Consider the following 22,111-nt stretch of genomic DNA (forward strand, 5'->3'; position numbering starts at 1 on the left):
TAACTAGTTCTAAGTTCTAGGGGACTAATGACTTCAGCAGTTGAGTCCCATAGTGCTCAGAGCCATTTGAACCATTTAGACGATATTCCCCCTTAGTTATTGTGTCTCTGGGGCAGCCAGCCATGACGAAACTAATCCACCTGGTGTGTAAGATATGAGACAGCAGAAATGTCCTCAGATTTCAAGAAGTATGTAACAATTCCAGTTCCAAAATAGGCATTCTCTCACAGGTGTGAATATTACTGAATTATCTGTTTAATAAGCTGTGGTTGCAAAATAGACATGAATTATTTACAGACAAATGAAAAAATTAGTAGAGGCTGGCATCTGCGACAATCAGTATAACTCCTCCCGAACAGGTCATGAAGGCCCAATGGTATCGTCCGGCCGCCGTGTCATCCTCTCAGCCCACAGGCGTCTCTGGATGCGGATATGGAGAGGCATGTGGTCAGCACACCGCTCTCCGGGCCATACGTCAGTTTCCGAGACCGGAGCCGCTACTTCTCAATCAAGTAGCTCCTCAGTTTGCCTCACAAGGGCTGAGTGCACCCCGCTTGCCAACAGCGCTCGGCAGACCGGACGGTCGCCCATCCAAGTGCTAGCCCAGCCCGACAGCGCTTAACTTGGGTGATCTGACGCGAACCGGTGTTACCACTGCGGAAAGGCCGTTGGCAGACAATCAGTATAGATACTAGAGAAATTAAAAGCACGTGAAGCCGTGCTGACGACCCTACGACTTACCTTAGGAGATAGGTTATAGGAAGCTAAAACTACGTTTATAGCATTTGTAGATTTAGAGAAAGATTTTGACAATATTGATTGTGCTACACGACATAATGTTACAAGAAACTGTGAAGAACAGCCAGATGTGAACCTAGATTTCTGTAGAAGAAAACTAAACTCACTAATCTGTCGCCCGCATCTCGTGGTCGTGCGGTAGCGTTCTTGCTTCCCACGCCCGGGTTCCCGGGTTCGATTCCCGGCGGGGTCAGGGATTTTCTCTGCCTCGTGATGGCTGGGTGTTGTGTGCTGTCCTTAGGTTAGTTAGGTTTAAGTAGTTCTAAGTTCTAGGGGACTTATGACCACAGCAGTTGAGTCCCATAGTGCTCAGAGCCATTTGAACCACTAATCTGTCATCTGCCACGATGACAATTCACTAAACTTTTCGATAGCAGAGGCTGTCGTATCCTCAAATTACAGGGCATTAGAGGATGATTAATCTCCTAGCGTTCACTATTGTCATCACGGACGGACGCCTGGCGTAATCATATGAATCGCACTGACCATCATGACCGACGGAGTCTTATCAAACCCACCAGTACTGTTGCCAGGTAGCTCTGCATAAGGGATTTATAGATATACCGTTTTCAGCTTCTGCTATGCATACATTAGTTTCTTAATTTAAGCTGTTTCTCGCATCAGAAACATACATATTCCGCACAGTTATAATACATTAATTTAGCACAAGCTTGGCCACTTCCAACGCATTTTCTGATCCTTGATGATGTTCATCTTTAATGCAGTAGGCTGGACGCAGTCGCATTGAAGCATATGATGAGCACTCTAGTCTTCTCCACTGTCACACTGACTGTTATCTTGATCATTGTAGCCCCAGCTTGCCAAATCAACTTTTGATCTGCCAACCCCAGATCTCGTCTATTCAGGGACTTCCAAGTCGTCCATTACTCATTATAGTCAGGAAATAAAGTTGCAGAAAGACTTTTCCAGACAGGGGAGAGATTGGTCGTAACCTTCGATAGTTCCAACCTTGTTATTTTAGCAGTGGTTCTAAGTGCCGCCGATGTTCTAATCTAAGGGAACTCCCCTTTGACTGTAGCCGTTGGCGGCACGATTTGTGCCCGTACGCAGTACGTGTTCACCCCTGCTCCATTGTCTTCCTTTCTTTCCTCAATCGCAGCTATTTATGCTAGGCAGTGCTGTTCCTCTGAGGCAGTAACACCATTCGACTGGACTGGATTTCAAGCAACCTGATTCTACAGGTGTCGTTGAGAGCTGTGGATACCTGTTTAGAATGTATTGAATTATATCAAACAGGAGAAGCATGCTATGACGCAGAAAAGCGTAGTGCCATTGCAGAAGTTCGAATAGTTTCAGGTTGACTACCCCACAGTTCATCTGGCCAGTGTCCATGGAAGATTTCTCTTGGTGGAAACTTGTGACTTGGAGTTTATGCTGGGCTTCTTGAAAGTAAAATATCTATCAAATGTCATTCCTCGATATTTTTGGGTCTCATAACGTTCGATCTCGACATCTGACCATTGTATCTTTAAGTTGCGACGAGATTCCTTGTTTCTGTAATGAAAAGCATTCACTTGTGTCTTTGATGGATTTGGTTTAAATTGGCTTGTTTTTTAGCACCTGCAAAGTTGTTTAAGGGACTCCCTTAGGGTCTTCTCCACAGATTCAAAAACTGTCCTCTAGATAGCTAGAGCAAGGTCTACGGCATACAAGAACACCTGCTGTTGGATGCTATGGGTTGGTCATTCGCGTGTATATGGAACAGAACAGGAGCCAGCGAACTTCACTGCAGGCGGACGTTTTTCTGTGGCACCTTCGCCTGCGCAATACTTGGAAGTCGACGAAGAACTTGTGATTCTGCAACCTAGTTAGGTTGTAGACCTTGACCAATAGTAGCTGGTGACTGACAGTGTCGTAACCTGCTGATATGTCAACAAATACCACACCTCTCACCTTACAAGTTTCAAATCCACCTTCTATAAACTGTGTTAGATTTAACAATTGTCCGATACAGCTTTTGCCAGATCGAAATCCAGATTGCTGAGGTATAAGTGATGGGTCATTTACGGGCGATAGGCGATTTAAAATCAATTATTCGAACAATTTTTTTATAACATGGCAAATTGAAAGTCAGTCATACAGAGAACATACGTATTCTACAATGGTTAGTTTGTGGTGGTTGAAGGGACCAGACTGTTCTACAGTGATAAGCCAGAATATTATGACGTCCACCTTTGGCACAGATAACGGCGGCGACACCTCGTGGCATGGTCTTGGTAGTTCGCTGAAGGGAGATGGCGTCACATCTGCACACACAAGTCGCCGAATTCCCGTAAATTCCAGAGAGAGGCGCGATGAGCTCTGACGTCACGTTCAATCACCTCCCAAATGTGTTCGGTCGTGTCCATATCTAGCGAGTTGGGGGATAGCACATCAACTGTAACTCGCCACTGTGTTCCTCGAACCAGTCCATCGCACTCATTCGCTTCTGACATGGCGCATTATCTTGTTGAAAAATACCACTGCTGTCTGGAAATATAATCGTCATGAAGATGTGCACTTGGTCTGCAACCAGTGTACCATACTTCTTGGCCGTCATGGTGCCTTACACGACCTCGATTGCACCCATGAATGCACACGTGGATGTTCCCTAGAACAGAATGGAGACCCCGCGAGCTTGTTTCCGTACCCGTACAGGTGTCAAGGAGCTGTTCCGTAGATTCGCGCCCTCCTATCGGCATGATGAATAAGGTATCTGGATTCATCAGACTATGCAACACTCTGCCACAGCGCCAACTTCCAATGCCGATGGCCGCGTGCCCATTTCAGTCGTAGTTGCCGACGTCGTGATGGTACATGCATGGGTCTTCGGCTGCGGAGGCCCTTCGTTAGGAGTGTTCGGTGCTATGTGTGCTCAGACACACTTGTACTCTGCCCACCATTAAAGTCCGACGTTAGTTCCACCACAGTTCGCCGCCTGTCCTGTTTTACCAGTCTGCCCGGCTTACGATGTCCGACATTTGTTAGGAGGAGTGGCCGCCCAACCCCACAACGTCTGGACGTCGTTTCACCTTGGTTTCACCACGTGTTGAAGACGCTCACCACAACACTCGCCGAACACCCGACAAGTCGTGCAGTTTCCGAAATGCTCATGCCGAGCCGTCGGGCATATTACAATCTACCCTTGGTCAGATTCAGATAAATCGCGCGCCTTCCCCATTCTACACACGGACAGCACTTTCACTGATACTACATGCACCGTGCGTGTGTTTGACTGGCAGTCATTCTTTGTCAGGTGAGGCTGCTGTCGCCTGGACGGGTTTGTACTGGTAGTAGGTTGGTGGCCATGATGTTCTGGGTGATCATTGCATTTACACTCCTGGAAATTGAAATTAGAACACCGTGAATTCATTGTCCCAGGAAGGGGAAACTTTATTGACACATTCCTGGGGTCCGATACATCACATGATCACACTGACAGAACCACAGGCACATAGACACAGGCAACAGAGCATGCACAATGTCGGCACTAGTACAGTGTATATCCACCTTTCGCAGCAATGCAGGCTGCTATTCTCCCATGGAGACGATCGTAGAGATGCTGGATGTAGTCCTGTGGAACGGCTTGCCATGCCATTTCCACCTGGCGCCTCAGTTGGACCAGCGTTCGTGCTGGACGTGCAGACCGCGTGAGACGACGCTTCATCCAGTCCCAAACATGCTCAATGGGGGACAGATCCGGAGATCTTGCTGGCCAGGGTAGTTGACTTACACCTTCTAGAGCACGTTGGGTGGCACGGGATACATGCGGACGTGCATTGTCCTGTTGGAACAGCAAGTTCCCTTGCCGGTCTAGGAATGGTAGAACGATGGGTTCGATGACGGTTTGGATGTACCGTGCACTATTCAGTGTCCCCTCGACGATCACCAGTGGTGTACGGCCAGTGTAGGAGATCGCTCCCCACACCATGATGCCGGGTGTTGGCCCTGTGTGCCTCGGTCGTATGCAGTCCTGATTGTCGCGCTCACCTGCACGGCGCCAAACACGCATACGACCATCATTGGCACCAAGGCAGAAGCGACTCTCATCGCTGAAGACGACACGTCTCCATTCGTCCCTCCATTCACGCCTCTCGCGACACCACTGGAGGCGGGCTGCACGATGTTGGGGCGTGAGTGGAAGACGGCCTAACGGTGTGCGGGACCGTAGCCCAGCTTCATGGAGACGGTTGCGAATGGTCCTCACCGATACCCCAGGAGCAACAGTGTCCCTAATTTGCTGGGAAGTGGCGGTGCGGTCCCCTACGGCACTGCGTAGGATCCTACGGTCTTAGCGTGCATCCGTGCGTTGCTGCGGTCCGGTCCCAGGTCGACGGGCACGTGCACCTTCCGCCGACCACTGGCGACAACATCGATGTACTGTGGAGACCTCACGCCCCACGTGTTGAGCAATTCGGCGGTACGTCCACCCGGCCTCCCGCATGCCCACTATACGCCCTCGCTCAAAGTCCGTCAACTGCACATACGGTTCACGTCCACGCTGTCGCGGCATGCTACCAGTGTTAAAGACTGCGATGGAGCTCCGTATGCCACGGCAAACTGGCTGACACTGACGGCGGCGGTGCTCAAATGCTGCGCAGCTAGCGCCATTCGACGGCCAACACCGCGGTTCCTGGTGTGTCCGCTGTGCCGTGCGTGTGATCATTGCTTGTACAGCCCTCTCGCAGTGTCCGGAGCAAGTATGGTGGGTCTGACACACCGGTGTCAATGTGTTCTTTTTTCCATTTCCAGGAGTGTACATTGTTGACAAATACTCTTACTTATTATAAATATGTTGTTTTTACGTAATTTTCATGTATAGTTCCCTACGCTCACATACTTACTCAGATTTTGAAGACTGTAACAACATTGGTCTTGAAACTTCCTGGCAGATTAAAACTGTGTGCCGTACCGAGACTCGAACTCGGGACCTTTGCCTTTCGCGGGCAAGTGCTCTACCAACTGAGCTACCCAAGCACGACTCATGCCCCGTCCTCACAGCTTTACTTCCACCAGTACCTCGCCTCCTACCTTCCAAACTTTACAGAAGCTCTCCTGCGAACCTTGCAGAACTAGCACTCCTGAAAGAAAGGATATTGCGGAGACATGGTTTAGCCACAGCCTGGGGGATGTTTCCAGAATTAAATTTTCACTCTGCAGCGGGGTGTGCGCTGATATGAAACTTCGTGGCAGATTTAAACTGTGTGCCGTACCGAGACTCGAACTCGGGACCTTTGCCTTTTGCGGGCAATTGCTCTACCATCTGAGCTACCCAAGCATGACTCACGCCCCGTCCTCACACCTTTACTTCCGCCAGAGTTCGAGTCTCGGTACGACACACAGTTTTAATCTGCCAGGAAGTTTCATATTAGCCCACACTCCGCTGAAGAGTGAAAATCTCATTCTGGAAACATTGGTCTTTTTCATTATTTTGGATATTTATTTTTGTTTCCCGAGAAGTTACTGTAAAAACTGGTAACATTTCACTGTCTCTCATTTTCTTTGTAAGCTATAAAAACCACTGTTTGAAATTATTTCATCGGTAACTGAGTAGGGTGTTTGTAAGGAGGGGATTTAAAATCTCCGCCACATTATCCTGAGTTAGGATGTCCTTGTTTTTTTTCCCTAAACTACTGCTCTGTATGACACATTGCTCTATCTCTATTGACAAGACATTATACTCTGAACTGAGGTAATTTCGAATGTTCTTTTTCGGTTTCTGTGTTTACCTGATTCACCAATGGTTCTTCATATGTAAAGTACGAAACCCAGCCTATGGCTCTATGTATTAATCCGTAAAGTAACACATGTCATATGTTTCAACAACTGGATGGTTCATTCAACTGATATGTCGCCCGTAGAATATCTGAATTTCACAAGTTGGCTTGTCCAATCGCTGAATATTGGACTCGAATTTAAGTCCTCTCACTATTCGTCGAGGGACACTCAAAGGTTGTCTGGTGATACGAAGTGTAGTAGCATTTCTCTTGCCTTGTGGCAGATTCACCCTGCTCATTTAGGGAAGTTGTTACCTTATCGATACGTTATTTGCGTTTTCGAATTAATGTAGCTTCAGTACCTCGCACCCAATGTTTCTTTGATACTTTTCCGAAAAAGAGAAAAAAAAATGGTTCAAATGGTTCTGAGCACTATGGGACTCAACTGCTGAGGTCATTAGTCCCCTAGAACTCAGAACTAGTTAAACCTAACTAACCTAAGGACATCACAAACATCCATGCCCGAGGCAGGATTCGAACCTGCGAACGTGGCGGTCTTGCGGTTCCAGACTGCAGCGCCTTTAACCGCACGGCCACTTCGGCCGGCCAGGAAAAAAAAAAAAAAAAAAAAAAAAAACAGATGTATAAAAAATTTATGAAGCAACAGAAAACTGCTTGATTTAAGACTGTTCTGGTAGCACTATTTAACCCACTCTTTCGTTCCTTTGTTCGGATAGATTCGTCCTTACTACTTACCTACACATCACCGGCAGTGAATCTACCCGTAGTATCATGTAAATGCAAATAAATACATAAGCAGATATCTGTAGAAGTATAATATTTCCATACGTAGTTCGCGTCTCGTAGACTCAGCGGATTGGGTGGAAGAGTGCATGCGTGAGAGAACAATTGACGTTCCTCGTCGCGTAATGAACTTGAACATTAAGACAGGATGCTGCTGACTCAGAGGGTAGCTGTATGTTTATTTTTATTGCGCGCTAACATACATAACTCACGAAATGGCGCACAGTGAATATCGTTCAATACTCACATTGCAACTCGCTAAAGTGTCATAAAATATTTTGTCCTACCGAAATATAAGACAGACGTCTGCCTGCAAGCCAGGGGCAAAACAATTCGCTTGTCCAGCCACCACGGCTCACTTCGTTGCTCATTAATACTGTTTTTCTCAGGACGTAAAAACGGGAAGCCACAAAGCGACATTTTCGTGTAAAGTTTAATTTTTCACAGGGTGCGTGATACAATCCTGAATGTTACTTTCCAACGAATGAGGACATATGGTACCGGGTGTAAACATACTTCTGTCAGCATCTGCGGACCTTCTACGAGTACGAGATTGAACGGTTTTTGCTTCCTTATGAGGTTGATACTTTAAACATTATGAAGACTTCATCTAAATTAGTAATTTTTAACAATAATGTCCGTGTGCACGCAGTAATATCGAAGTTGCTTACGTTTCATGTTTTGCTGGTACTTATAAAAAAGACATATGATTTTTGTTATTTTGTGTGACATTGCTCACCGCCTCCAGCACATCTCAGTTGATGCAGTCGCACACTGTGTGTCTCCTTTTAAGTTACTGTTACTCTCCTTTATTTTACCGTTGCTACTCGTATTGCAGTCTTGACTAAACCCATGCGCCCATGTACGCAGACTGGATAATCTTTCAACATTGCGTTTTAGACTGTTTTACGTTCTAGTGTGCGAGCACTCGTTTGAAACGTAGTCTTATACTTCTTGCTGTGTTCTCGTACAGTATGTTATTTTATAATTGTCATTTCTCTTCTTTAAATGTTTCTTATTGTTTCTCCCACTCATTCCTCTCCTCCTGCGTATCTTCACTTCCATCCACTCTCTGTGGCATGCCGTGTGTGCGCGCACGTGTGTGTGTGTGTGTGTTTTAATCCACGAGGAAATTTCAAAACAGGGCACACTCCACCGCACATTGACTTCGTTATATGTTGGAATAGTTTCTACCTTCCTCAGCCGTATCTTGTGCTCCATTTCTGTGACCCCGTCATCAGTCTTCATTTTCTCCTACCGTTCGCTTGCTATTTCTCGACACAGTACGTTTGCCAAACTCTGTTTTAGGAATGACAACATTTTTCAGGCCGGCCGAAGTGGCCGTGCGGTTAAAGGCGCTGCAGTCTGGAACCGCAAGACCGCTACGGTCGCAGGTTCGAATCCTGCCTCGGGCATGGATGTTTGTGATGTCCTTAGGTTAGTTAGGTTTAACTAGTTCTAAGTTCTAGGGGACTAATGACCTCAGCAGTTGAGTCCCATAGTGCTCAGAGCCATTTGAACCATTTGAACCAACATTTTTCACCTGGACTGTCATCAAAAGTATTTAACCGCAATTGCAATTTCGGCCTATTATGACACTTCGACTGACAGTTTACTACGACGTGCGTCAATGAGTAATCGTTTCTTTTAAGAAAACACTGCCCTAGTATCAAACATGTTTATAATGTATATCCCGTATTCATGGTAAGGTAGCAATCGTCGTTATTTATATAAAAGAACTTAGTGCTTCGTGTAGTAATTATTGTCGAATTCATGTCATCGGCGCACTTAATTTTCACTGCGCGCCCACCAGCACGGTGGTTATCTTTGCGTAATGGCAGCAATCGTTTATGGAGTGTGTTGTCTTTCTGCAAAGCAGTCTTTTGTTTCTGGCTAATATATCCCACCCTCAGATGGTTTAAGGTGTCATACACAGCGATATCTCGTTCCATTTGTGCCTTGAAAATGACGTGGTGTTCAGCTGTCGAAATAACAGCGTTCATCGAGGACTTTACGCAGCAGCATTCCCGTACGCAAGTGAAGTACGCAGAAGAGACGGATGAAACGAAATCAAATTTCACAGGGTGGAATGGTATTGTGATGTTCTTTCAGTGATTACGAAAGCGAGTCCAATTTATAAACAACTTGGCAGTATGAGCCTAATTATCAACATGACCCTGCACGCCCTCTGCTCTGGATGCACGCCCTGATTCCGTTGGAAATAGTATGGCAAAGCCGTTGTACCTTCTCGTAAACCAAGCTGGCTGGCAAATGTTACAACTAATGTCATTGATATTGGCACTAGGACAGAGATAGTGTCAATATCGGGGAGAGATCTAGGAATCTCGATGACCACACAAACAGCTCATGGAGACACATGCGACGTGTGGACGAGCATTGTCCTTTTGAAAAATGGCTCCATGACGTGTCACATGAGAGGTAACACGTGAGGGCAGAGGATGCCCGTGACATACCACTGTGCTGTCGGAGGCCATGACTGAAGCCATTCTAATGACTCCTCAAACCAAGACGCCAGTACAACGCCGTTGGGCCTTTAGAAAACATTGTAAGTATGGGATCTCTCCTCAGATCGCCGCCGCTTTCACCGACAATGGTCATCCGGAGTAGTGCAGAACCGCGATTCATCGCTGAACACAATGTGACATCACTCGTCAGGAATCCGTGCTTGCCGGTCACGGCAACACTCCAAAAGCAGGCGTTGGTGTTGTGATGTTCACGCTGTCTATGAGTGGGACGATAATTTCCTAGTCTGGCTGTTGACAGTCTCCGACCAATGCTGCAGGTGACACAGAATATTGAAGAGAGCTCGTTACTTAATCTCGGATGGCAGTCGCAGATGTGAAGGAGTTACAATATGACTGGTGCACAATAAGGCGATTCTGAATTGTGGTCAGACGTGGTCGGCTGGTACTTTCATGACGAGTGTAATGGCCGTCGCGTTCCCATACAGTCCAGAAATGGGCCACTGTCACATTCGAATGCGCCACTGATCTGGATATTGTACGATTCGACCAACCTGCCAAATTGAGACCCATGATGAGGGACTGTCTCAAACTCTATCAGGTGCTTATAACGCTGTCTCAAACGAGTAAGCAGCATCTCCCTGTCCTTCACAGTGATCACTCAACATCTTATGCTGCTCGCGTTACTAACCTTGGAAACAACACTAAACATGAACAACTCTAATGTGCTCTGGTGGCCGTTCTGTCACAGAGAATTGCAATTTTGATCATTTGCATGACTGTCGATGATGTGTATGTGTATGAAGTTAAATTGACATCCGACCACGGTTTTTGGGTGCTACCTTAAAAAAAAAACTGAGGAAAAGACCTACAGACATTTCAAACAGAGCACACACTACCATCGAAAATGTTATGAGGTGGTTTTGATTATGGGAACAATATGAGTTACTAAATGGTGCTACTATTTTGTCGGACCTTTCTAAAGCCAGTCTTAATTCGCCTGAACTGATGCACGAGCTGCGACATTGTCCAAGCAACGTGCTGTAGCATATGCTGCTATGGGATCACGGTATTGCGGCATTGCGGTATTGCTCCCGCACAATATCGAACTATATGAATCATAGAGTATGTGTGCTTGGATGCTACAGGGATTGAACAAGGATAAAAATTAATGACAACGTGCTTCTCAAGTAAGCTTTATTTAATAATGAGCCTACAGAATACTTTTTACTGCTTCAGTCATTTTTTATTAATATTTATTAGCACGACGCGCTTCAGAAGCATGTTGCTGTCATCAGTTGCAGTAAAGTTGACGATGTCATCATGCAGCCGAAACGTGCCATACCAATAAATTTCGTCACAGCTGTCAAAAGCTTATTAATGTAAGAAGTGTAGTTAAAGTACTTGATTGTGTACTGTGTGAACGAGTTGCAAGCATAGCGCTCATGACGGGTAGCAAAAGGTAAAACTCAGGAAATGGGAGTTGCTGGTAAGTAATAACGTTTAGAGTACTAGGGAAAATTCATTGATTTGCAGGGATTTAAAGCCACTGTAAGACACCTCTCCGAATAAGACTGAACTATTGGAAAATGTATTGTTCTTAAATTGAATCCATATGTGTTTGCATCCATATTCACTTCCTGCAAAGCCAACAACGTCTCTCTGTTCCAAAATAACCTTCGTTAAGCATCCTAGGAGACTTTCTCCACTGACTGCATTAAAGGGTGACATAGTAGATCCCTACCCACATCATCAACTTCCTCATTGTGCCACTTGGTAAACTTGCTCAGGTCATACAAGCTGCCCAGCTGAGGAGCTACAAAAGAAGGCAGCTGAACTACAGCATCACCAGCACAAACAGTGCAGTCAAGCGACAGCAGCAGTATTTTTAAAACTCTACAAATAACCCTGTATTAATGTAAGAGGACATCAGCTAGCAGTTAAGGTGTCAGAGGCAGCAGTACGAGGGACGCTGTTGTACTAGTAAATGTCATTTAGTGGGCCTAATTCGAACTTCGGGAGTTCATTCAGAACGTGAATGTAGCGTTTGAAGTCGTCTAGACGTGTGATAAACCGTTGATGTTTCAATACAGCAAGTCAAAAATTACGGGAGAAGACAGGGCGAAATTAACTGTCCGGGAAGGAGCTAATAATTGGGGTCAAGCGAAGGTAATACTGGAAGAAAACTATTCAGACAAGCACACCCTTAGTTTTTACATCTGTATAATATTTCAGGTCAGACAACGCTCAGGGAAAGCAACTGCGTCATGAGTAAGCAGAATAGACAAAGTAAACTAACTCCGCCCGCAAAGGCCATGAATGCCGAACGCTACCCATCGGCCGCCGTGTCACCCCCAGCCACAGGCGTCATTGGATGCTGATATGGAGGGGCATGTGGTCAGGACAACGCTCTCCCGCCCGTATGTTAGTTTGCGAGACGGGAGCCGCTACTTTTCAGTCAAATAGCTCCTCAGTTTGCCTCACAAGGGCTGAGTACACCCCGCTTGCCGACAGCGTTCGGCAGACCCCATCCAAGTGCTAGCCTAACCTGACAGCTCCTAACATGGGTGACCTCGCGGGAACCGGTGTTACCTCTGTGGCAAGGCCGTTGGAAAACATAATAGATGATTTATGCAAATCATTCAGAGAGCTGGTCACCAGAGTACCAGTGACGGCACGACTACAAGGTGTATTAGAACTGGTAAGCGCACTAGGAAGGGCTTTCTTCATACAGGGCGTAGAAAGCGACGGAGTGCAGACAACTCTACGAAGCCAAGGTGAACAAATTAGCTTCGGTGACTCACTGGAAGTAGCATTGTAAGGGGAAAGCTTCTATTGTCGATGAAAGAAAATAATAAGTTCCAGAGAACGGCACGTAATGAATTTGAAATTCGAAGTAACCTAGTAGAAAGATGTTACAGTTGTGGGCAAAGACTGCAGGAAGCCAAAGAGGTGCACTGAGATGCGGCGCGTAGTGACAGTAACACCACGAAGGAGGAAGAAGCGAAGACCTACCAGAATTTTTGTTATCTGTGTGATAAGAAAAGTCACACAAACACGGAATGTAAATTGCGATTAGCCGGCCGGGTGGCCGAGCGGTTCTAGGCGCTACAGTCTGGAACCACGCGACCGCTACGGTCGCAGGTTCGAATCCTGCCTCATGCATGGATATGTGTGATGTCCTTAGGTTACTTAGGTTTAAGTAGTTCCAAGTTCTAGGGGACTGATGACCTCAGAAGTTAAGTCCCATAGTGCTCAGAGCCATTTAAATTGCGATTACTGGGAGTGACTGATGTTGATCCCACCACAGTTGAAGTGAACTGTAGGAAGACCGATCGACTGCATGTATGGAAACACCTTCAGTGTACTCTGCCGGATAACGGTGGACCGTGCGCAAAAGCAAAACACGTAACGTGTTTTAAATGTAAGCGAGCAGGGCACTATGCCCAGGACTGCAATGATGGTGCGTGGCACGCACAGAGAAAATGTTGAAAGTCAATTCCTAACAGAAACGGCAAAAATCATGGAAACTAAGGGTATGCAAAACAAAGTAGTTGCGTATTGTGTGAGGGAAAGACCAAAAATTTGTCATAGACATTGAACTCAAGAACGAAATCATGACGGAATATTTCTACGAGCTAGGAAAGCAGTTGCGCTTGTTCATAAATACCGGGGCATTTATAAGCCTTGTAGAAGAATAGAGGCTCTCAAAAGTAGCAGTAATTGACAGGGAAGTGTGTGGCGCAAGGTACGGTGGATACTCTGGGAACCACGGATCTGTAGTTACTACTAACACAGCAAGTGTCAGCGAAGCGCCAGTTCCATATCAGAGGAAGAGGTTCGGATGTACAAAGTAGTTCAGGTCATGCAATTTGTGTATCACAGAGCTGTTGTCAACCTTACTAAATTGGATGTTGGAACTTGAGGAGGGTTCTTACGACATTGTGTATAAATCCAGAAAAGTCAATGTAAATGCAGATGCATTAAGTCAAACGTACTCTGTGTAAGTAGGCTGTTTATGTTTTCTTATTGGTAACGCCACGTAGCGCTCTGTATGAAAATCACTGGCTGTGCTGTGTGCAGTCTGTGGCTAGTTTGCATTGTTGTCTGCCATTGTAGTGTTGGGCAGCTGGATGTGAACAGCGCGTAGCGTTGCGCAGTTGGAGGTGAGCCGCCAGCAGTGGTGGATGTGGGGAGAGAGATGGCGGAGTTTTGAAATTTGTAAGACTGGATGTCATGAACTGCTATGTATATTATGAGTTTTCAACACTATTATGGTAAATACACTGTTTGTTCTCTATTAAAATCTTTCATTTGCTAACTATGCCTATCAGTAGTTAGTGCCTTCCGTAGTTTGAATCTCTTATTTAGCTGGCAGTAGTGGCGCTCGCTGTATTGCAGTAGTTCGAGTAACGAAGATTTTTGTGAGGTAAGTGATTTGTGAAAGGTATAGGTTAATGTTAGTCAGGGCCATTCTTTTGTAGGGATTATTGAAAGTCAGATTGCGTTGCGCTAAAAATATTGTGTGTCAGTTTAAGCACAGTCATGTATAATTTTTCTAAGGGGACGTTTCATATGTCGACCCTTAGCCGAGGATACCTCACTGGAATCTACTGATTTTTTCTTGTAGTTTGTGTAATTAGTGTAGATTTTGTTTATTGCTAGCGCGTAATTATAGAGAGAATTTCCTTTGTAGTTGTAGTTTTTCATTGTTGTACAGTAAAACAGTTGTGGCATGCATGTAGATTTGCACCAAGTGTTTCGCAGCTGCGCTTGCAATTAACTAGATATTATTTTCAGTGCTATGTTAATGTGTTCTCTTATTTTTGCTCTTCAAATTGTGCTTTTCTGTGTTATCGTGTGAAATATTGTGACAATAATGGCGTGTGAAAAACGTAACACTAGGTTCCAAAGTAAACAGAGAAATAATAGTGACGACGAGCGTAGCTTACCAGCACCACTGTGTAGTGAATTAACAGACATTCAAAGTAGTAATTTGGTAATTGTGCATAGGGAAATGGAACGGGCGGCAAATAATGGTGTAGACAGTGAAACAGGTAGTGAACAGGGAAGCATTACCGATCGATCGGTCGGCAACAGCTCGCTTCAGGAATCGGGAATGACAGAACACTATATTGCAAATACTGTAGACTCAGGTTTTGGGTTCTCACCGTTTTCTCAAATGAGTCAAGACACATTTTCCGCTTGTCAAAATGTGAATGTTGCCGGTGCAAATTCACTGCCGAAAAGCATAGAGGAACAGATTCCAGACACAAATACATTATTATTGCAATTAATGCAACAAATGAAACAAAATCAGAGACAAATACAGCAACAGTTAGACACAATGGAACAAAATCTTCAAAAGTTAGACACAGTGGAACAAAATCTTAAAAAGTTAGACACAATGGAACAAAATCTTCAAAAGTTAGACACCACGCTTGAACAAACACGTGAAGATTTAACTACTGAGTTACATAACATCGAATCGAAATGTCAAAAAGTCTGTAATGACGTAAAAACACAAATTTGTGAGCATTTCCAACCTATCTTTCCGCGTCATGAAAATGCATTACAGAATCACGAAGCAGCCATAAAAGAACTGCAAACTATTGTTAATGAAAATCACGACACCTTGTAAGCTAAAATTGACTCAGTTGCATCTACCGATTCGGTTACGCAACTTGCAAAAACTCAGGAAAACTTAAAGGACACAGTAGATACGATTTCAACACAAATGGACACTCTGAAACTTGGTTCAGAAAAACACACAGAGGAAATAATTTCACTATCAGATAAAGTAGCCGAACTTTCAGATCAGTTCACTAACTTATCTACAAAGATAGATGATGATCTGAATGACACAAGACCTGTAGCCTTCACGGACACTGAAGAGTATGAACAAATTAGAAAAATTCAAACAAAATCAAAATCAAATCAATACACAGTACAAAAGAGAAATCCGGGAAGTACAAGATCAGTTGGTACAAGTAATACAAGAATTACATATTTCAGAGGACACTCGCGCTCCAGTACGGGAAGAGGGACATAGAAATACGGAACAACCACAAAATAATAACACAGGACACTTCGGAAATTATGAAAGAAATTGGCAAGGCACACCGAATTTTGAGATGGAACCGCCGAAACGACGTAACAATGACCGACATGTGACTCGCCGACATGATGATTTTGACTATAAGCTGTTCATTACTACACGTAAATTCAAAACATTTAAGAATTCTGGCAACGACATTCATCCACAAGCATGGCTCCATCAATTCTCTCATTGTTTTCCTCCCAACTGGTCATTAGAGCACAGATTAGAATTTATGTGTGGCTACTTAGAGAATGAACCAGCTGAAAGAATGCGATCGGTCATTCACGATTGTCACAGTGAAGGAGAATTTTACCATGCGTTCCTCTCAGCATATTGGTCTCAAGCTACACAAGACCGAGTAAAACATAGCATTATGATGATGAAACACTTTGAACAATCTGAATTTTCCAGTCTTGTCAAATATTTTGAAGACATGTTGCACAAGAATCAGTATCTTTCAAACCCATACTGCCCCTCAGAACTCATCCGCATTTGCTTGATCAAATTGCCTGAACATTTACGACATATTATTTTAGCAGGACATTGCAAAGACGACATTGAAGCTTTTCAGGGACTCTTACAACAATTAGAAATTGACACAGATAGTCGCGGGATGCGAAAACAGGAAAACAATCACTACAGGTCACATCCGTCACAATTCCGTGACGACAGAAACAATAACTGGACACGACAAGTCTATTCTTACAACGCAAATCGTGACCAAATCAGACACCACCCGTATGACAACCACTGGCAGAGTAATAATAGTTACAGAGAAAGATCGCATTTCCGTAGTAATGAATATGACAGAGATTACCATAGAAACAGACAATATGGGAACACAAACAATTACTATCAAGAGAGACAGAATAACTTCAGACGCAACAGTTCAGCGCTTAGTTACGATTCAGGAAGAAACTCCCCACCACGTGACCGGCAAGAAAGAAACTATAGAATCTACCGACATGACGACAGACGATGTGATCGTAACGACAGAGCTGAATTGCATCAGAACTGGCGAGCTTCAAACAGGGCAGGGCCTTCTCGGCAAGGTGAATTTGTAGAAGTTAGGTCTCCTAATCCCAATAACGACGCGCGCCAACAAAGAAACAGACAACGACTCGCACAGCAGGCAGCCACGTGCGCCCGCTGGCTCAGAGAAAAATAACATAGATGCTAACCTTGAGAAAAATTCCAGTATTCTTTACCGATGTATACCACACGATGATTCCGTTGAAGCTAAAACTCTGCGTACTATGAAGAGTAAAGGTTTACACCACATTGCACATGTAAAACCGTTTATTGAAAGATAATCTGCTTTTTAACTTTGTCTTTGCCATAAAACTTTTCAATTCACATTTCTAGTATGCATTGTCAGACTTAGAAACTGTTACCATGCAACAATGTTTGAAGTTAAATATCCAATCAAGAACCAAGAGAACTTATTTAAACAGTAATTACAAATGCATTGTTATAGTGAACAGACGACACAGTGTTATTGTGTGTGTACATTCTTGCTTGTTAGTTGCACAATTACGTAACAACTATAAGGCTTACATACTTAGAACATATACTGGTACTGCTAATGAGATTTTAGTGCAACATTTTGGTTTACTTGAAAATACATTCTGGATTTAAAGTACTTTCTGTGAGATACCAGATGAGACAGTGGTTAGTTTATGTGACAGCTACACGATTTTATCACGACGCTACTAATGAGTGACAATTTACAATGTTGCTTTTGCAGTGTTTCTGTTTTATATCTGCACAGGTTTTCTGAATTCTTCTGGAAAGTAAAACATGTTTTAGTAGTAACTTTTGTGGTATAACTACAAGGAGACAGCCTTTTCCGTAGCACAACAATACGTTACAGCACAGTACTTTCTTTATCATGGCAATAAGCATAATAACTACGATATCTATACGCAAAGCATCTCACTTTTGTTTATGATGAGGTGAGTACATTGACTTCAGCAGAACTTTTCTTACAGAGGACGATAACTACGACACTTCAACAGAATTATCTTACAGCAAGACGCACATTTAGCGCTACAGGACACGCATTTCAGTGATTAATTTTGTACTTAAAACATTTATTTTTAAAGAGTTTTGAATTACAAAGAAAGTTTTCCGTGATACATTTCATTCCATTGTTTTAATCTGTAACACCTGTGGGTATAATTACATTAATCCTCAGGGGGGTACACGCTTACTTTGTGTATTATGTGTTTGGCAAGCACAAGGAGCCCTAGCTAATATGGTATTTGCTTATACAACTTTACACATCGGTACCATATTTCTCTAACACACAAATTACACAGCTATCTGATCATTTAACTGAGAGATAAACTTTTTTTTACTACATCAGTGACACATGTTTACGCAATTACACAGTAGGGTAACTTCACACTTACGAAATTGTATTTTGTCTGTACTTTGTGAACTGTTCATATTTTTTCGGAACCATTGTGATATGAGAGCTTTGAATGATATATTTGGTAAGGAAGCATGATTTTAAAGTACGTTTGAGGTAGATGACACTATTGAAATGAGCAGAGAATTTTTTTTAAGTTTTGAAATTATTGCAGAAAGCTACGACGTTTTTGAGATTTGGCTGAGTTTTTATGATGTTATTATTATGATGACAATGTGTATTATGCTGTTGAGGTATGTTTATGATCAATAAGCTGTATGAGCAATTTGATTATGCTACATATTTATTATGGTGAAATATTGAAGAAGTGTCGACAAATATGTATATGTGTAATAAGGTAAGGAATAACGAGTAGTGGTTAGGGACTGTGATTTGTGGAAAAGGATGTTGGAAACCAAGAATCGTACTTTAAGAGTTAGGAAATGTGTGTATATGCGAGAGTGTATCACTATGCTGGCGAAAATTTTTTGGACACTCTTATATTTACAGGTTTTAGTTTCTACAGATTTGTAACGCAAATTCTTGACCTGTGAAATATTTTTATATGAGACTGTCACTGTAGCGCAAACTGCTGTCGTAAATATTTCGGTAATAAAGTTAAGTGACCACCTGCACGTAATGTGTCGTGGGCAGCTGTGCGACAGTCACCTGGAAAAAAGCCATTGGTGTGTGCCTTTCAGAGGCACAGGTGAAAAAAAAAGAGGCCATTATCCTCACTATTGACATTCCTTTGTAGAAAGCAACGCAAATACGACACGCTCAAACTTGAAAACATATGATTATACTGTGGAGCTCTTAATTTATGATATTTACTAAAATGCCTAATGAAACGATGAGAAACATTTCAAGGCTATTGTCTTGCTAGTTGAGAAAAATGCCATATGGCTTGCTTTATGTATTTATTTACTTATTTTGTTTAATATCTAGTTTCTAGCTGCACTGCAGCATTGGTTAAAATAAAATTTAATAGATGTACTAATACAAATATTTTCTGTCTACAGATCGAGTAAATAATAATTTTTTTCAAAAAAAATGAGGGAGCACAAAAAGACATTTCCCTTCACAGGAATTGCATACAGAATTTTCTTTTCAAGTACTTGGTAATTTCTTTTGTAGAATAAATTGTGATGCATCACTCTAGTATTAAGATGTGACATAGGTATTAGACATGGCCATCTTTAGTGTAATTTTTTTTGCTTGAGCTTTATCATGTTTAGGTATAAGTTATTACATTTGCTGCTGCTATTTGCCAGGCATAGTGCTACTAAATTTCACTTTGTATTACTCTGTTGAGCTAATTTTACTACAGATTTATTTTTCTTGTTTGCTGCTCAGTGCCTTATATTAGTCGTAATATTGCAATTGATTTGCCAATGTCCATTTTTTTGTCATTGCTGTTTGTGTTAATTGTTTTGTGCTGCTGCATTGCCTTGTTACTTAGTTTAGCATCTGAGCTCAGTAGATTTAAGTTAGCTTAAGATGGGGTAGGCTATATGAGAGAACGAGTTGTGATGAATTGGAAGAAATGCATTGAGAAGCTATATGAAAATGGTTTGGCCAAAAAAGTATTTTGAAAGAGGATATGAGCAAAAAAGTATGGTTTAGGGACAATAGGTTTACGTAGGATTTTCTTGGAAATAAATGATGAGGTAAGATAATGGAAAATAAATAATGAGGTAAGAAATATGTGAACATATAAATACAGAAAGCATACTTGGATAGGATTTTTTTGGTGGAAACAAATGTTGAAATAAGATGAAAGATCAATGGAATGAAGTTTTAGGTTGGACTGCAGTACCAAATGTTACACTGAAAACATACCCTGCCCTTTCCTCTTGTGTTATTCTGCTATGTGTTTGTGTACTCTTGTATATTTGTGTTTTTCCTGTCTTTGTGTGTTTAGCTGATATGAGTTACGTTGTAGAATTTTTCTAATACTATGTTATATACTTTGTAAAGATGTTTAGACATTATTTATTCTGTTTTGTTTTAATGCTCGTGTTGATGTTTCCAAAGTTATTCTGATCTTTTATGCCTTTACTTATGTCATAATTCCTGTAACACTGATGTATATGTTTATTTCTATTCTTTTGTAAAGCCTGTATTACTACAAATGTTATCCGTATTGTTATGTTCTTTAATGATGTATTTTGTACCGTTGTTATTGTATTCTTATGTTATAAAATTGTAATTGATACCAGTTCATCATATTATTAACTTGTAAGTTACATTTCACTGCACACGTTTCTGTTGGTCATAGTAATGCACAATATGTGAGAAGTAGGAACTGTTAGTGTTTGCACGTGTGTTAATAATGCAGCAAGGGACTGGATAACGGCATTGCTGGTTCTAAGGACAATTCCAAAAACTTTGTGAGTGCACAAGTGGTGGTTATGGACTTGCTATATTCTCCACAAGATTCTTCGATGGTGATTGTGCACCTGCACAGTCGCAACACATGGCTGCTGGCCGTCTCTACATGGACTACAGTGGGTCTGCACCTTCGATGGCCCACCAATACCATTATTTCTACAAGGACTGCAGTGGGTCTGCACCTCTGGTGGCCCACCAATACCATAATCTCTATCAGGACTACAGTGGGTCTGTTCTGTGATGACCTACCTACCAGTATTCTTCAAAACTTCGAATGACTCTGCTGTGGGTTTGCTCTGTTGTGGCCCATTACCTGTCTGCATGTCAAGAGTCAGCACTGTCTTTCCGTTGGAAGTACAACACCACTTCTTCAAGACTGCATGGAAATCCACTACTTCTGTGTGCATTTTCTTCTACTGCTCAGACTTTGAGAAAAACACTGCTGTTTTACTGTGATGAACGATCAGGACTGTCTTTATGGACTGTGAGAAAATTTTATCTTTTGACCAACATTGTATCAATAAGTGTGCTCATTTGATATCTTTGTTATTGTAATTATGAAAAATTTTATCAAATCATTATTGGCCACCGCCCAAAACAATTTGTAAAATTTTTTGTGGGGAGAATGGGGGCTATGTAAGTAGGCTGTTTATGTTTTCTTATTGGTAACGCCACGTAGCGCTCTGTATGAAAATCACTGGCTGTGCTGTGTGCAGTCTGTGGCTAGTTTGCATTGTTGTCTGCCATTGTAGTGTTGGGCAGCTGGATGTGAACAGTGCTTAGCGTTGCGCAGTTGGAGGTGAGCCGCCAGCAGTGGTGGATGTGGGGAGAGAGATGGCGAAGTTTTGAAATTTGTAAGACTGGATGTCATGAACTGCTATGTATATTATGAGTTTTCAACACTATTAAGGTAAATACATTGTTTGTTCTCTATTAAAATCTTTCATTTGCTAACTATGCCTATCAGTAGTTAGTGCCTTCCGTAGTTTGAATCTTTTATTTAGCTGGCAGTAGTGGCGCTCACTGTGTTGCAGTAGTTCGAGTAACGAAGATTTTTGTGAGGTAAGTGATTTGTGAAAGGTATAGGTTAATGTTAGTCAGGGCCATTCTTTTGTAGGGATTATTGAAAGTCAGATTGCGTTGCGCTAAAAATATTGTGTGTCAGTTTAAGCACAGTCATGTATAATTGATCAAAGGGGACGTTTCATCTGATGCTGTGGAGTATATAACTGAACATACAGGATACGTAAGAGTGGTTAGGGAAAACGAAGAACAGGAGGAAGAAAATAAGGAAATTATCGCAGTGGAAAAGAGCCGAAATTGTGAAGGAAATGCTTGATAACACTTAGACATCAAAGGATTCACAGAACTCCAGACCGAATAAAGAATTGTAAGCGTTAGA

At 42.8% G+C, this 22,111-nt stretch overlaps 1 pseudogene; it reads right to left on the bottom strand.

Annotated features, from left to right (window-relative positions):
- Positions 1–555: 555 nt before the first annotated feature.
- On the bottom strand, positions 556–673 carry LOC126205976 (5S ribosomal RNA; annotated as a pseudogene).
- Between the last annotated feature and the right edge of the window lie 21,438 nt (positions 674–22,111).

Source organism: Schistocerca nitens, chromosome 1, assembly GCF_023898315.1.
Source record: "Schistocerca nitens isolate TAMUIC-IGC-003100 chromosome 1, iqSchNite1.1, whole genome shotgun sequence".
Taxonomy (NCBI): domain Eukaryota; kingdom Metazoa; phylum Arthropoda; class Insecta; order Orthoptera; family Acrididae; genus Schistocerca; species Schistocerca nitens.